This window comes from Diceros bicornis, chromosome 11 (genome assembly GCF_020826845.1).
Source record: "Diceros bicornis minor isolate mBicDic1 chromosome 11, mDicBic1.mat.cur, whole genome shotgun sequence".
NCBI lineage: Eukaryota > Metazoa > Chordata > Mammalia > Perissodactyla > Rhinocerotidae > Diceros > Diceros bicornis.
Genome location: NC_080750.1, coordinates 48,995,675 through 49,011,513, shown reverse-complemented (window position 1 = coordinate 49,011,513; position 15,839 = coordinate 48,995,675). Strand labels below are relative to the sequence as shown.

Here is a 15,839-nt window from a genome sequence, read left to right as displayed (position 1 = left end):
ATGACAGGAGAAATCACTCGATAAATGGTGGCTGTTTTTGCATTCTACAGCGGGTGGCCTGGCAAAAAATGTTTATTTGTTAATTTTGGAGATAGTCATATCTATAGTTGTTATTGCAGTTTGACAATTAGCTGGGTTGATTTTATTCTCTCATTTTAAGATGTCACTGGAAATAAAGTACTGAGGATAGATAATCCTGAGTTCACTCTAAGGTGACACCCTGGGATGGCACTCCTTTTTTTTGAGATGACTGTATGGCTGCCCACAGATATATGACCATTAATAAATCATTGTATCTGTGGGGGCCTCCTAAAAGACTCTGTGACAAAGTGTGGGGCAGAGGAATTAGAAAATGTTAGGAGAGACAACTTCAAATAGACTTCAAATGAACTAGATTGACCTGGTAATAAAAAACAAATGATTGTCACCATATAATGTTCCTATCGCCCTTCCCATCAACTTCAGGCAGACAAACTTTCATTTGATTAAAAAAGATTTTTAAATTTCAATGTGTTTGTACTTGCTGTGTGTCATGAAACAATTCCAATGACATAAAGTAGTTTCTACTTCACTTTGTAAATCAAGAGAAATCATTCCAAGTTTTAAGTAGGGAAATGCCATGCTCCATTTTTCAAGACTCCACTAATGCCACCAATTTCAGAACATATTCGTGCCTACTTTGAAACATATTAAAAATGTACTAAGGAAGTGTATTACATAATATGTTATAATATGAATAACCCACAAAATATCTTACAAAAGTATATAATTGTAATTAAGTATATTAATATATTTGGATGTAGGTAATGTGTATATAATATCAATCTAATCACACACCATTACAACTGACTATTTCTTATACCAAACATCAAAACATAAAAACATTTTTGAACTTTTTCATATCAGTTTATTCCATACACAATGTATTCAAGCATAATTTGAATATCGTGTCTGAATGAATAGTTTAACAAATATTTAAGTCAAATCAGTAATTCTGTAACCACATGGACTTATTATAAAATCCTTAACTTATATTTTGAATAAGAAAGACAATGGTTGGTATAGAGGAAGCATGCCTCAACATAATAAAGGCCATATATGACAAGCCCACAGCTAACGTCATACTCAATGGTGAAAAGCTGAAAGCTTTTCTTCTAAGATCAGGAACAAGACAAGGATGTCCACTCTCACTGCTTTTATTCAACATAGTATTGGAAGTCCTAGCCAGAGCAATTGAACAAGAAAAAAAAAATGAAGGGCATCCAAGTTGGAAAGGAAGTAGTGTAACTGTCACTATATGCAGATGACATGATATTGTATATAGAACCCCTAGACTCCATCAAAAAACTGTTAGAACTGGTAAATGAATTCAGAGAATTTCCAGGATGCAAAATCAATATACAGAAATCTGTGGCATTTCTATACACTAATAACAAACTACCAGAAAGAGAAATTAAGATAACAATCTGATTTATAATTTCATCAAAAAGAATAAAATACCTAGGAATAAATTTAACCAAGGAGGTGACAGACTTGTAACTGAAAACTGTGAGACACTGATGAAAGAAATTGAAAACAACACAAATAAATGGAAAGATATTTCATACTCATGGATTGGAAGAATTAATATTATTAAAATGACCATACTATCCAAAGCAATCTACAGATTCAATGCAATCCATATCAAAAGTCCAATGGTGTTTTTCACAGAAATAGAGTAAATAATCCTAAAACTTGTATGGAAATACAGAGACTCTGAATAGCCAAAGCAATCATGAACAAAAAGAACAGAGCTAGAGGTATCATGCTCCCTGATTGCAAACTATATTACAAAGCTATAATAATCAAAACAGTATGGTATTGGCATAAAAACAGACACACAGATTGGTGGAATAGAATAGAGAGCTCGGAAATAAACCCATGCATTATGGCCAATTAATTTGTGACAAAGGACCCAAGAATATACAATGGGGAGAGGACAGTCTCTTCAATAAATGGTGTTGGGAAAACTGGACAGCCACATACAAAAAAGTGAAACTGGATCACTATCTTACACCAATCACAAAAATTAACTCACAGTGGATTAAAGACTTGAATGTGAGACCAGAAATTATAAAACTATTAGAAGAAAACATAGGCAGTAAGCTCCTTGACATCAATTGTGGTGTATTTTTTGGATGTGACACCAAAAGCAAGGGGAACAAAAGCAAAAAGACCCAAGTCAAACAAGTTAAGTTGACTACATCAAACTAAAAAGCTTCTGCATAGCAAAGGAAATCATCAACAAAATAAAAAGGCTACCTACTGAATGGGAGAAAATATTTGCAAATCAAATATCTGTTAAAGGGTTAATATCCAAAATATATAAAAAATCCATCCAACTCAATAGCAAAAAAATAAACAATCCAATTAAAAAACGGGCAGAGGATCTGAATAGACATTTTTCAAATGAAGACATATAGTTGGCCAACAAGTAATGAAAAGATGCTCAACATCACTAATCATCAGGGAAATGCAAATCAAAACCACAATGAAATATTACCTCACACCTGTTAGAATGGCTATCATCAAGAAAAACAAGTGTTTGTGAGGATGTGGAGAAAAAGGAAGCCTTGTACACTGTTGGTAGGAATTTAAATTGGTGCAGCCACTATGGAAAACAATATTAAGGTTCCTCAAAACATTAAAAATAGAACTATCATATGATTCAGTAATTCCATTTCTGGGTATTTTATCCAAAGAAAGTGAAAACACCAACTCAAAAAGATATGTGCACCCCCATGTTGCACCGTGATTTACAAGAGCCAAGATATGGAAACAATCTAAGTTTCCATCGACTGAAGAATGAATAAAGAACTTGTGGTATATATGTACAATGGAATGTTATTCAGGCACAAAAAAAGTGAAATCTTGCCATTTGCGACAACATGGGTGGACCTTGAGGACATTACGCTAAATGAAATGTCAGACAAAGACAAAAGTGTATGATCTCACTCATATGTGGAATCTCAAAAAAAAGAAAGAAAGAAATACATAACAAAAAAACCAAGCTCATAGATAACAGGGAACAGATTTGGTGGTTGCCAGAGTTAGAGGGTAGTGAAATTGGTGAAGGGAGTCAAAAGTTACAAACTTTCAGTTATAAAGTAAATAAGTAATGGGGATGTAATGTTCAGCTTGTCAACTATAGTTAATAATAATGTGTTGCATATTTGAAAGTTGCTAAGAGAATAGATTTTAACATTTCTCATCATAAGAAAAAAGAAAATAACTAGACTTATTGTGGTCATTTTGCAATATATACAAATATCAAATCATTATGCTGTATATGTGAAACTAATATAATGTTGTATGTCCATTATACCTCAGCAAAAAAAGAAAATATATAATGGTTTAATTTAAGAAAAAAAAAGACAATATGGACAATTTGCTTAGAACTTTACCATTTGTAAGAATGAATGGTCATTATGAAAATACAGTGATATTATTTGTAAAATTTGCACCTTGTTTTACCTAAAACTTGTTCTGATTTTACACTAGATGATAAAACTATAATTTACTGGTTTCTTCTCAATTCTTATAATCAGATATTAAAATAGTTCTGTTTTCTTTTTAGGAAAAAAACAATAGCTGTAGTTTTACTTGTGAAAGTTACTTTGCAAGGATGTTTTAATATATATTTAATATTTTTTCTAAATGAGAATGACATTTAAGACAACATTTTCAAAAATGCAGATATGTATTTCAGTGAAGTCCAAGTATGTTTGTCAACCATATGAATGGAAATTAAAATCATTGATAATAAATATTATCGCACTAAGAAAAATATTCTTTTTTTCCTTTATTGAGGCTTTGATGCATAAAAATGTATCAAATCATGCATATGCATATGTTGAAATACTTATTAAACTTGAAACATAGTCTGTAGACTAAAGAATGCTTTTTGTCGTTTTAAAAGGTGATTGCTTTTAAATTACATTACATAAAAAGGCTAACCAAATTAATGCAAGCTTAATTTAGTCTTAATTCCAGATATAAGGAATATACCTCTATAAGGTTTACTAGTTTAGAATTTTAGCACTAGTTTTTAGGAAACAATGAACTAGAACTTAAAAAAAAATATGAAGCTCCAAATTCCATCACTGTTAATAGAATATGTAATTGAAACATACATTTTAAGTAGAAATCTTTCTGTCTTAATCATCTTGTAATTAGTAACATGGTATATGTATTATAAAAATACAGGCATATAAGTGTACAAACTAAAGTAAATTTATAAAATTGTATTTGATAAAAAGTCAGTATTTTATGCACCACAAGAGAAATGGTGAAAATTGCATTCTTTTTGTATATCTTAAATGTGAGTGTATTAATGTGTTTCTTGTAGATTATCTTTCTATGCTTGAATAATGAAATAATGAAAAATTATGACTGAAAATATCCTGTAATTCATATAGCAGATTCCAAGTTATCAGAACATAAGCTATCACTTGGGAAACACAGTGCTCTCCTAGAAAACACAAGGGGTGAAAGTCGGGGGAGGAAGAATTCAGAATGCTTTTGTCTGTCTTTGAGCTGAAAAGACTTACCATTTTGTGTGACTAGCACTAAATAGTGCATATTAAATTTTCTATAAATATTGAATATTGTGTGATTAATAGTGAAAACATTTCTATAAGCTATTTACATGGAATATCATCTCTTTATGTATACATCATAGCTTATAGTCAGGCATGATTTAAAATGAAAACTTTAAAAAATTTAATACTTTTGGTGTTTCTGTATTTAAATTTCCAAATTTTATGAATGAAAAGAATTACAGAAGTCATAATTTCTTTATTCTAAAAATAAAGAAACATGGTCTCAGATATTAAATATTTCAAAAACAGTCAGCTAGTTAAGGACAGGCCCAGAACTTGAAATCAAGTTTCCTGTTCGTTTTGCTATTTCTCGTGCTTTCACATTTCTTTGTTGCTCTTCGGAGCTTTAAACTGTTTCATCAAATTACCTCTCCTTTTCTTTGGTTCATTCTCCTTATTCCACACTCTCCTCCAAACTTTCATTATTATTGTGAATTTCAGTTTTTTAGACTTTCTTATTGACTCTTGTTTTTCAATACTGGTTTCAAGATTGCACTCTAGAATGTCGTGGAAGATGACGAAGTAGGAAGCTGCAGGCAAGTGTCCCTCCACTGAAACAACTATTGAGCTGACAAGAATTGTCAAAATCAACTATTTTAGGACTCTGGATTCTAGTTGAACAATTGTAGTATCCAGGGGAGTGCTTGATAAATAAAGAGGCTGGTAAAGTTTGATAAATTTTGGCATTTGTCATTTCACTTAACAGGTACTATCCCTACTCCCCATCCTCATGGCAGGAAGCTGTGGGGGTGGCAGCACACATTCATGGTGTGGCTCGCAGGTGTCAGAGTGGACAATAAAGATTTTATCCTATAGAGATCAAGGTTGTATGTTGATTTGTCTGTTGGTTTGCTGTGGAACCTGTGCAGAGGCTAGTTCAAGTGGCTTCCTAGGAAGCATTTGTAAAAAGAATTTAAAGAAACATAACATCTTTTATTATTATTATTATTTCTTATTGGACCCAGACACTTAAGAAAATATCTGTCAGGTCACTAGCTGTCAGGTCGCTGTAGAGATAATAGAACAAAGACTTCAGTGATCATGCATGACAAGGAATACAGTCTTAGCCAAAAAAAAAAAAAGGTAGAAAATCACCAAAAGAATGGACAACTATAGCCCTCAAGTATCATCAACAATCTTTGAGGGCAGAGAAGAATGTGATTTCCAGAGTTACCACATTACAATATTAAAAATGTTCAGTTCTTAATCAAAAATTATGAAACATCCAAATAAACATGAAAATATGGCCCATTCACAAAATGTAACAAAGAATTCACATTCACAAAGTAACAAAAATGGCAGAAATCATCTCTAAGGAAGACCAGATATTAAATTTATTAAATGAAGACCTTAAATTAATAGCCTTAAGTAGACTCAAAGATCTTTGGGAGACTATGGATAAATAAATAATGGAAATCAAGAGAATGACATATGAACAAGTAGAGAATATCCATAAGAGATAGAAATTATAAAAAGGAAATAAATAGAAATTCTTTAGCTGAAAAGTAATTAGCTGAAAGGAAAATTTTCCACAATTTTGTGTTGAATCACCAGAGAGGTTCAACAGCAGATATGAGTAGGCAGAAGAATGAAATAGCAAACTTGAAGATAGGACAATTGAAATCACTTAGTCTTTGGAGGAAAAAATAGAAAAAGAATGAAGAAAAATGAACAGAGCCTAAGGTACCATCAAACATACCAACTAGGTACTATGGGAATCATAGACAGAGAGGAGAGAAAGGGGCAGAAAATATATTTAAAGAAATAATGGCCCCAAACTTTCCAAATTTGATAAAATTTATTAATCTACATATCTAACAAGCTGAATGAATTTGAAGCAAGGAAAACTCAAGGAGATCTACACCAAGACATATGATAATAAACCTGTCAAAAGACAAAGAGAGAATCTTGAAAGAAGCAAAATGAAGTTACCTTTCACGTACATGGATTCTCATCTGCTGATTTCTCATCAGAAAGTAGAGCGGCAGCGGGATGATATAAAGTGCTCAAGAAAAGAAACCCTGTAAAACAAGAATTCTATATAAGCAAACTATCTTAAAAATGAAGAAGTTAAGATATTCTCAAACAAACAAAAACTGTAGCATCCTGGTGATAGTACATCTGCTTTACAATAAATGGTAAAGAGAATCTTTCAGGCTGAGGAAGAGGACACTAAATAGTAATTTGAAGCCATGCATAGAAACAAAAATCAATGGCAAAGATAACTATATAGATAAATATAAAAGGCAGAATTATGTTTTTGGTTTGTAACTCCCCTTTTTCTTTCTTAAATTATTTAAAAGACAAATGCATCAAACAATATGTATAAATCTATGTTAATAAATACACAGTGTATAAATATGTAATTTGTGACAATAATAGAATAGAGGGGTGGGAGAAAGAGCTGGATAGGAATAGAGTTAATTCATAATATTAAAACTAAATTGGTATCAATTCAAAGTTGATTGTTATAAATTTAGGCTGTTAGTTGTAATAATCATTGAAACCACTAAGTAAATATACTTTAAAAATACACCAAAGGGGGCTGGCCTCGTGGCTTAGCGGTTAAGTGCGTGCACTCCGCTGCTGGTGGCCCGGGTTTGGATCCCAGGCGCACACCTACACACCGCTTCTCCAGCCATGCTGAGGCCGCGTCCCACATACGGCAACTAGAAGGATGTGCAACTATGACGTACAACTATCTACTGGGGCTTTGAGGGAAAAAAAAAGAGGAGGATTGGCAATAGATGTTAGCTCAGAGCCAGTCTTCCTGAGCAAAAAGAGGAGGATTAGCATGGATGTTAGCTCAGGGCTGATCTTCCTCACAAAAAAAAAAAAAAATACACCAAAGGAAATGAGAAGGAAATAAAAATGATTCACAACAAAAAATAAACTAAATACAAAGGAAGGCAGTAATAGAGGAAAAGAAGGACAAAAAAGAGAATAAAATAAACAGAAACCAATTAGCAAAATGACATAAGTCCTTCCTTATCAGTAATTACTTTAAATGTTAAGTAGATTATAATCTCAAATCAAAGGCAGAGATTGGCAGAATGGATTAAAAACTTGATTAACTCTGTTGTCTATAAGAGACTCACTGTAGATTCAAAAACACAAATAGATTGAAAGTGAAAGGATGGAAAAAGATGTTCTGTGAAAACAGTAGCCAAAAGAGAGCTAGGATGGCTATACCAATATCAGACAAAATAGACTTTATGTCAAAATGTGTTATAAGAGATAAGGAAGGGCATAATATACTGCTAAAAGTGTCAATTCATCAAGAAGATATAACAATTATAAATATGTATATACACCAAACAGCAGAACTCCGAGATATGTGAAGCAAACATTGACAAAAATGAAGAAAGAAATAGACAGTTATACAATATATGTCTACAGTGTTGCTGGAGAGTGTATAATAATACAATTGGAGACTTATATTAGTTGAAGGCTTCACACTTCAACGGAATGAAGCTAGAAATAATTAAGGAAGGAAAATTGTAAATTCACAAATACATGGAAATTGAACAATAGACTCTTAAACAACCAATGGGTTAAAGAAGAAATCACTAGGGAAATTGAAGAATACTTTGAGATGAATAAAAAGAAAAACCCAACATGCCAAAACTCATAGGATGCAGTGAAAGCAGCACTCAGTGGGAAACTTATAGTTCTAAATGCCTACATTTGAAATGAAGAAAGGTCTAGAGGGCCCACCCGGTGGCATAGTGGTTGAGTTCACGCACTCCCCTTCAGCGACCCGGGGTTCGCCGGTTCAGATCCTGGGAACAGGCCTACGTACCGCTCATCAAGCCATGCTGAGGCGGTGTCCCACATAGAGTAGAAGGATGTACAATTATGACATACAACTATCTACTGGGGTTTTGGGGAGAAAAAAGGAAAAGAAGGAGGAAGACTGGCAACAGATGTTAGCTCAGGGACAATCTTCCTCAAAAAAAAAACGAAGAAAGGTCTCAAATCAATAACTTAACTTTACACCTTAGGAAGTAGGCAAAGAAGAGCACATTAAACATAAAGCCAGCAGAAAAAGGAAAAAATAAAGATTAGAGCAGAGATCAATGAAATAGAGAATAGCAAAATAGTAGAGAAAACTAATGAAACCAAAAGTTGATTCTTTGAAAAAGATTAATAGATTTGACAAACTTTTATCTAGACTAACAGAGAAAAAGAGAGATGATGCAAATAACTAAAATAATAAATGAAAATAGAGACATTACTACAAACTTTACACAAATGAAAAGGATTACAATAGAACACTATAAATATTTGTTTGCCAACAAAATAGATAATCTAGGTGAAATGAACAAATTCCTAGAAACAGATTTCTATAACTGGCCCAAGGAGAAATTGAAAATCCCAACACATCCATAATAAAAAAAAAATTATTGACCAATAATCGTAAACCCCCCCTACAAAGAAATTTCAAGAACAGATATCTTCACTGGTGAATTCTACCAAACATTAAAAGAAGAATTATCACCAATCCTACTCAAAATCTTACAAAAATATAAGAGGAAGGAAATTCTTAACACATTCTATGAAGCCAGTATTATCCTGATACCAAAGCCAGATAAAAATACCAAAAGAAAAGCCAACTACAGATGAATATATTTATGAATATAAACAGGAAAATCCTCAATAAATTATTAGCAAACCAAATCAGACAGCGTGTTAAGGTGATTATACACCATGATCGAGTGGGATTTATCCCAGACATGCAGGGGTCATGTATTAGTTTGCTAGAGCTACCCTACGAAATACCACAGACTGGGTGACTTAAGCAACAAATTCATGTTTGCACAGTTCTGGAGGTTGGAAGTCCAAGACAAAAGTGCCAGCAGAGTCAGTTTCCTCTAGACCTCTCTACTTGGCCTGCAGATGGTTTCCCTTTTGCTATCTCTTCACATGGCCCTCCCTCTGTGCTGGAGACTCTCTGGTGTCTCTCTGTGTGTGCTAATCTCTTTTTATAAGGACACCATTCAGATTGGATTAGGGCCCACCCTAAAGATCTCACTTAAACTAAATTACCTTTTTAAAGACTCTATCTCCAAATACAGTCACATTCTGAGATACTGGGAGTTAAGCCTTCAACATATGAATTTTAAGGGGAGAAAATTCAGCCCATAACAGGTGATTCAGCATAAGAAAATAAATCAATATAACAAACCACAGTAATAGAATGAAAGAAAAAAAACAACAAAAAATGACCTTCACATCTCAATAAATGTGGAGAAAGCATTTGACAAAGTTCAGCACACTTTCGTGATAAAAACACTCATCTTTCTTTATATGATAAAGGGCACTTATGAAAATCCTACAGCAAACATCATACTCGGTTGAAAGATTGAAAGCTTTCCGCCTAAGATCAGAAACAAGACAAAAATGCCCACTTTCACCACTGCTATTCAACATTGTACTGAAAGTCCTAGATGAAACAGGCAAGAAAAATATATGAGAGTCATACAAATAGGAGACAAAAAACTAAAATTTATAAAAAGTTCCAAAGAATCCACACACAAAAAAACTACTAGAGCTATTTAACAAGTTCAGCAAAGTTGCATGATAATAGATCAAGACACAGAAATTAGTTGTGCTTCTATACACCAGCAATGAACAATTCAAAAAGAAAATTAAGAAAATAATTCCATTTATGATATTATCTAAAAGAATAAAATACCTAGGAAATAATTTTAACCACAGACCCAAAAGTTTTGTGCACTGGAAACTGCAAAACATTGCCAAAAGAAATTAAAGAAGACCTAAGTAAATGGCAAGACATCCCTTGTTCACGGATTGGAAGGCTTTAATATTGTTAAGATTCAAATACTACCCAAAAACATGATATTAAATTTCACAATGTATTCTTTGATTTGACACAAAAAGCATGAATAACAAAAGAAAAAAGATAAAAAGGACTTTGTAAAAATTAAACATTTTGTGCATCAAACAACATTAATAGTAAGGTGAAAAGACCACCTACAGAAAGAGAAGAAATATTTTCAAATCATATATCCAATAAGAATTTTGTATCAGATGATATAAAGAACTATTACAACTCAACAACAGAAAGACAAAAAAACCCATTAAAAAATGGGCAGAAGACTTGAATGAACATTTACCCAAAGAAGATATGCAAATGGCCAACAAGCATATGAAAATATGTTCAGCATCAATTATTATTAAGGAAGTGCAATTCAAAACCACAATGATATACCACTTCACAAACACATGATGGTTAAAGTCAAAAAACAGAAAATACGAAGTGGAGATATGTAGAGAATGTGGAGAATAAGAACCCTCATACACTGCTGGTAGGAATGCAGAATGCCGTGGCCACTGTAGAAAAGATTTTGGTGGTTCCTCAAAAAGTTAATGTGGAATTATCATGTGACCCAGGAATTTCACTGCTAAGTATATATCCCAAAGAATTTAAAACAGGTACTCAAATAAATACTTGTTCATGAATGTTCATAGCAACACTATTCACAATAGCCCAAAGGTAGTAACAACTCAAATGTCCATCTATGAGTGAATGGGTAAAGGAATTGTACATATACATAATAAAGTATTATTCAACCTTAAAAATGAAATACTGATACTTGTTATAACTTGGATGAATCTCAAAAACTTTATGATAAGTGAAATATGCCAGACCAAAAAAGGTCACATGTTGAATGATTTCTTTTATATGAAATATTTAGGAAAATCTATAGAGACAGAAAGCAGATTAGTGGTTGCTAGGGGATGAGCGAATGGAAGAATGAAGAATGACTGCATAATGGATACAGGTTGTTCTTCTGGGATGATAAAAATTTTGAAACTAGAGAGATGTGGTGATTGTACAACATTGTGAACGCACTAAATGCATTGAATTGTACACTTTAAAATGGTTAATTACATGTTCTGTGAATTTCATCTCATAAAAAAAATAAGCCCTCTAGAATTGTGCTGTTGAACAGAACTACAATGCAAACTACATGTGTAATCTTAGATTTATTAGTAGTCGCATGAAATACGTAAAAGAGAACAGATGAGATTTAATTTAAAATACATTTTACTTAAACCAATATCAAAACATTATTTCAACATGTACTAAATGTAGTTATTTTTATTAAGATCTTTTATGTTTTTTGTATTATCTATAATATCATGCATATTTGGTATTCACAGCATATCACAACCCAGACTAGCCACATTTCAAATGCTCACTGATCACACGTGCCTATCATCTATTGTCCTGGAGTGTGACACGTTAGAAACTAAAAGAGTTTTACATGATAATTGAATAAAAGTTACTTTCTTATGAAGAAAAAAGTAGGTTATTCTTATCAAGTTTATTCTATATAGAGTTTGTTTTACATGGAAAAAGGAAAGTCTGTCTTCTATTCCAAGAAAGCGAAGAGGACTTTCTCAAGCAAGTAATTTTTCTACTCAAAATAGTTGCTCCTTATTTCCCTAGTCTTAACTTAAAAAATACTAAAAAGATGTAGTATGAACAGGATATATATAGCTGCGTGTAGTGGCATAAATGCTTCCCCACAAAACCCAGTGCTGTATGAAATGAAGTAGTTCATGACTTCGAGTAATTTGTTTATTTTGGAATTAACTAACCACAATAGGGCTAATAAAATCAGTAAGAAACAGGGATAGAAAAAGTCAGTTATTGTTTGCAAATAATGTAATTGCATATCTAGAAAACCTAAAGATCTCAACTAAAAAGCAGTATAAATGAGAAGGCTGTTGGCTTCAAGAGAAATACGAAAGCAGTACTATTCCTGATTCCAGCAAACACATTGAGAAAATACAATGAAAGAAAGATGCCATTGACTGTATCCACAGTATAATTAAATACTTCCTATTAACTTATCTATAAAAATATATCAACCTAAGAGAAAAAAATCCTATAGAATTGGAAGTATTATAAAAATATTTCCATAAGTGAGAAATCATAAGATTTTAGAAAGATGTGGTGAAATAAAAATGCCAATGAAGTAACATATAAGAAGTCCATACTCAAGTGATCACTCTGCTGTGAGGAAGCCCAAGACCAATGTGGAGAGAGAATGACTCTGTAGAAGAGCACTGAGTTGTCTCCACCCACACGTGAGTGAAGATTTCTCGGACCTTCCAGTCTGGAGCATTTACCAGCGGACCACAGCAAAAGGAACGTCATGGAAAAGAATAATTGAGTAGTTGAGTCAAGGCTGCAATACTGACCTACAGAATCACGAGTGAATACATTTGTTTTTTTAAGCCACCAAGTTTTAATGTAGTTCGTTACACAAAAACCAATTAGTTGAAACAATTATTATAGAAAGGGTTTAATTAATTAACTTAATTAATTTAATGCTTTCCAATACCAATCCAAATGTGATTACTTCTTTTTTTATAAGTTTAAAACTGGGTATAGAATTTCCAGAAAGACACACATCTCCTATTCCACTTTCTTCCCTTCTGTTTGTGTGGAATGTTAAGGCTGGTTAATAGTTATTTTGGATCAAGAGGTGGCTTTGAAGATGGAGAACAGAGGGAGTGAAGAAGACAGAAGGATCCTAGGTTTTTGCTGATATTGTCAAGCCACCAATTCTAGACGATTTCTCCCCAAAGCCTGGGAGTAAATAAATTCTTTTGTTTACACTGTTATAGCTGAACCTAATTCAAAGTAATGTTATAGTTTCAGTGGTTATGGAAACAATATGCATTCTCATACTCTTACCTCATATCCTAGGGAAAATTTAATGTGAATAGTTCCAAAAGATAAAAGGAAATAAATTAGCTCATAGAAAATAATAAATACATTTTAGTCACAGATTGGAAAGTTTTGTGTAAGAAGAAGACACAAAATTTGTTTCACATATTCTACTTCTAGGTATTTATCCTAAAAATAATGTTTGTTAAAAAAAAGGTGTCTATTGTACACACGTTATACTTTATTTAGAATAAATTATAACAGTTGGAAATGATCAATGGAATAAATACTGAAGCGTATTTGTTAAATTGAATTGTATATTATTATAATGACTCCATACATAAACTGCCATAAAAATTATTTGTGATATGTATGGCAGGTAAATAAATGTTAAACATTGTACTAAATCATCATGGATATAGTATAAATTGTGTAACCATTAATATGTCATTATACATTTAGTTTGCTTCAAATCTTTCATTATTTTAAATAATTATGAAAATCCATATAATTATTTTATTAGGATATAATATAAATAATGATAAAAATGCAAATTAAAGCATTGAGGCACAATTTTTTATCTCTTTAATTGTCAAAGTGTGTGTGTGTGTGTGTGTGTGTGTGTGTGTTGTTTAATGATAATGCATAATACTGGCAGGGGCCAGAGCAACACACATTCTTTGTCTAATTTATTAGATTGAAAATTGGTATTCATTTCAACAGATCAAATTTTAAATATAAATGAAAATGTTAAATTTGTCACAAAATTTGTTTCACATATTCTACTACTAGGAATTTGTCCTAAAAATAGTTTGTTTAAAAAAAGGTGTCTATTATACACAAGTTATAATTTATTTAGAATAAATTATAACAGAGATGGAAATGACCAAGGTACCAAAACTAAGAGACTGATTAAATAAATTACAAGTGTTTTTTATCTACAGAATGTAACACAGTGCAATTATTAAAAAGAAGACAAAGAAATATGGGTAATGATACAAAAATATGCCTAACATGCTGAGAAAAAGGTTACAAAGCTACAGATACAACTTATCCTTGTATATTTTGTTATATATATGTATGTGCTTATCATACGTTTATATGTACACATACATATCTATTCATAAATACATTTTTAGCACAATTTAGATCTCATTATGCAATTATTTGATATGTATATAAGAATATTTCAGTGGAGAAAGATTATGGGTGACCTTTCTTATATGTAGTTTGCTTTTTCTGTTTTTTTCCTTAAGTGTGGCAAAAATTATGTACTAAATATGTTTAACATATAAAATTATTAAAAGGTAAAGTAGGAACAGATTTTATACATATATAATCTTTGTACAATTCATTTTTCCTTGACAAAATAATTTGACTATATGTACGAGGAGACTTAAAAAATATTAGTAATTTTGACTTTTTAATTCTTCTTTTGAAATTAAGATGAGGAAATATAAAATGAGGGAAAATCTATAGTTTGAACTTGTACGTTATTGTACTGTATTTATTACACTAAAAAAGAATAATTAAATAAGTTATATCTACTCCACACAGTATGATCTTGTCATTTTAAAATGCGGATTATGAATAAGATTTCAACATTTGTGCAAATTCTGATCATTACCTGGGCTAATATTCAGCTGGCATGGAGAGATTGATCAGTGCCAATGAGAAACTGGTTGTGAAATTTGTTTAGTATACTCCTGGTTACAAAGAGGGAAAATAAACATAAACATGCATGAAATCCACAAGCGTCCATCCATTCATTGAAAAACAACTCCAAAGAAATGTACCAAAATGCTTCTGATGTGTGCTAGTTTGTTTCCTAATTAGATTTTATATTTCTCTCAAATTTTCTGTGATGTAGTTTTTTGTTGTAGATTTTTCTTTTATAAAACAGAAAGCAAAAAAATGCAAAATGATGTCCTAAAGTGTTTGCTGGCAATAAAAGTATTTAAACAGAGAGAGAGAGAGAGAAAGGCTATTTTCACTTGATTCACATGACCCAGGGCTGAATTTAGCTGCTTCATTAATTGATTTCCATAGTTACTCTCTCATGGAATGAAACTTTTGCTCTGACTATAATTCAGTTTGATTTCTGGACTGCATCTACACATTGTTATCATTTGCAGTGATACACTTCACTGAACTGAATGATTTAATGTGTTTTTCTTTAGTGCCAGAGAGGGACTTTGAAACAGAGGAGAGTAGAAAGCATAGAATTCCTTTAAATCTTGCTATTTTCAGTCTTTCAGTGCCTGATATTTTTCAAGCCTTATTAATGCCACTGTTAGTGTGTCACCTAAAACTTTTACTTAATCACTTGTGAATTTCTTGTATGACTAAATACTTGCTTTCCCAGATATCTTTTTCCAGGGAAATTTAGAAATATATATGAAGGTCCAGCCCCGTGGCTTAGCGGTTAAGTGCGTGCGCTCCGCTGCTGGCGACCCGGATTTGGATCCCGGCAAGCACCCACGCACCGC

General features: G+C 32.2%; 1 protein-coding gene and 1 long non-coding RNA gene across 10 annotated transcripts in view; one reads left to right on the top strand and one right to left on the bottom strand.

The window, feature by feature from the left end:
* FSTL5 (follistatin like 5) overlaps positions 1-15,839 on the top strand; it is a 688,045-nt gene that overhangs the window by 419,433 nt on the left and 252,773 nt on the right. The window lies entirely within an intron of this gene.
* LOC131411436 (uncharacterized) overlaps positions 1-15,839 on the bottom strand; it is a 120,557-nt gene that overhangs the window by 98,251 nt on the left and 6,467 nt on the right. For 4 of the 6 annotated variants that reach the window (XR_009221566.1, XR_009221564.1, XR_009221562.1 and 1 more), the window contains exon 2: positions 6,573-6,661. This is a non-coding gene — a long non-coding RNA (uncharacterized LOC131411436). Of the gene's footprint in view, positions 1-4,693; positions 5,648-6,572; positions 6,662-15,839 lie in introns of those variants that run through there. The other 2 variants (XR_009221561.1, XR_009221563.1) reach the window with 2 other exon arrangements.